The sequence below is a fragment of the Cucurbita pepo genome, chromosome 7, assembly GCF_057944985.1.
Source record: "Cucurbita pepo subsp. pepo isolate OVF chromosome 7, ASM5794498v1, whole genome shotgun sequence".
Classification (NCBI taxonomy): Eukaryota; Viridiplantae; Streptophyta; class Magnoliopsida; order Cucurbitales; family Cucurbitaceae; genus Cucurbita; species Cucurbita pepo.
The window spans coordinates 5,238,978-5,241,477 of record NC_141804.1 but is presented as its reverse complement, the minus strand read 5'-3'; positions in this window follow the sequence as shown (position 1 = coordinate 5,241,477).

Below are 2,500 nucleotides of genomic sequence, written 5' to 3'. Positions count from 1 at the left end.
ACTCCACCCCACCTTGCATGTTTCATCATCGTACCAGCCATCAACCATCCTCAAGCCAGCCCAAGTTAGAAGGCCACATTCCATGCTCAACAAGTCTCATGTCGCACGCCCAAAGTCATTTGACACTACCCCACCAAGCATGTTCCGCCACCACGCAGCCTTCAAAACATAGGGCTAGCCCAAGGAAGGGAGGCATACCACAACAACGTCCCACACTCAACGAGGTTCATGCCGCACTCCCGAAGGCACCCGGCTCCACCCCACCTTGCATGTTTCGTCATCGTACCAGCAACCATCCACAGTCCTCACACTAGAGATTCCCAGTTGGAAGGCAACATCGCAACATTCCGTGCTCAACGAGGCTCATGTCGCACGCCCAAAGGCACCCGATTCCAACCAATCGAACATGTTCTGGCACCACACACCTTCAAAACATAGGGCTGGCCCAAGGCTAGCCAAGCATCACCACAACGTCACACACTCAACGAGGTTCATGCCGCACGCCCGAAGGCACCCAACTCCACCACACCTTGCATGTTTCATCATCGTACCAGCCATCAACCATCCTCAAGCCAGCCCAAGTTAGAAGGCAACATCGCAACATTCCATTCTCAACAAGGTTCATGTCGCACGCCCAAAGGCGCACCCAACACTGCCTCACCGTGCAAGTTTCACCACCGCACGGCCGCCGTCAACCGCCCTCGTCCGCCGACCACCACCCCCACGCCCCTAGCATATGCCCATGTGCGGCGCATAGTGCTTGGGGCATGGGGGTGGCGGAAGATATAGGGGTACCCCCGTGCCCAGCCCATGCAGACTAGTCACCCCCCTATATAGTACATTTTGAGGCATTTTTGGTCTGCCAGGCCTAGATATGATTTTTCTGAGCGGTCATACGACCAAATATCTCAAGTTTTAGAATGTTTTTTTCTATGAACTCAATTGATTAATGAATTGGACATTCTAATGGATCTAGAAATCAAGTTTCATAATTTTTAAACCAACCAATTTTTTTTAATGAATTTTTAAATATTAAATAATAAGAAATTAGAAAAAATATCTAGAGTTGACAAAAAAATCTGAAATTTTGTGAGAATCATTCTTTCATGTTTCTTAGCTCCCAGAAAAAAATTTACAACAAACTGACCACTCCACATGTACTTCCACAATTAATGGGTGATGGATGGGGAGCAAGCGCGGGCGGGGCGGGGGGCGCGCGCGCGGGAGCACGCGGGCGGGGCGGGACGGGGCGCGCGCGCGCGCTGGGACGCGCGGGCGGGGCGGGACGGGAGCGCGCGCGCGCTGGGACGCGCGGGCGGGGCGGGACGGGAGCGCGCGCGCGCTGGGACGCGCGGGCGGGGCGGGGCGGGGGCGCGCGCGCGCTGGAGCATGAGGGCGCGCGCGCGCTGGAGCATGAGGGCGCGCGCGCGCTGGAGCATGAGGGCGCGCGCGCGCTGGAGCATGAGGGCGAGCGCGCGGGGGCAAGCGGGCGGGGCGCACGCGGGTGGGGCAGGGCGGGGCTGGCGAGCGCGCGGGAACGTTCCGACACTACCCACCGTGCGCGTTCCGCCACCGCACCACCGCCGTCAACCGCCCTCGACCTCCGACCACCACCCCGACGCCCCAAGCATATGCCCATGTGCGGCGCATAGTGCTTGGGGCGTGGGGGTGGCGGAAGATATAGGGGGTAGCCCCGTGGCCAGCCCATGCAGATTAGTCACCCCCCTATATAGTACATTTTGAGGCATTTTTGGTCTGCCAGGCCTAGATACGATTTTTTTGAGCGGTCATACGGTCAAATATCTCAAGTTTTAGAATGTTTTTTTTCCATGAACTCAATTGATTCATGAATTGGACATTCTAGTGTTTCTAGAAATCAAGTTTCATAGTTTTTCAACCAACCAATTTTTTTTTAATGAATTTTTAAATATTAAATAATAAGAAATTAGAAAAAATAGCTAGAGTGGTCAAAAAATTCTGAAATTTTGTGGGAATCATTCTTTCATTTTGCTTAGCTCCCAGGAAAAAAATTACAACAACCCGACCACTCCACATTCACAACAATACAAGCATTGAAAATGAACATTCCCTTTTCACGGGTATTGGGTTTGATGATATTTTTATAGTCCAAGGCTTTATACAACACTTTTGATATGCTGTTGGTAGGACATGTATCGCACATAGCATAGGATGGGGCTTGGCATGTGCGAGGGGAGTGGGGGCGCAGGGGTGTGTGGGGGGGAGGGGGGCGTGCGGGGGTGTGCGGGGTGAGCGCGCGGGGGTGTGCGAGGGCGTGCGGGGGTGTCCGGGGTGAGCGCGCGGGGGCGTGCGGGGTGAGCGCGCGGGGGTGTGCGGGGTGAGCGCGCGGGGGTGTGCGAGGGCGTGCGGGGGTGTCCGGGGTGAGCGCGCGGGGGTGTGCGGGGTGAGCGCGCGGGGGTGTGCGAGGGCGTGCGGGGGTGTCCGGGGTGAGCGCGCGGGGGGCGTGCGGGGGTGTGCGGGG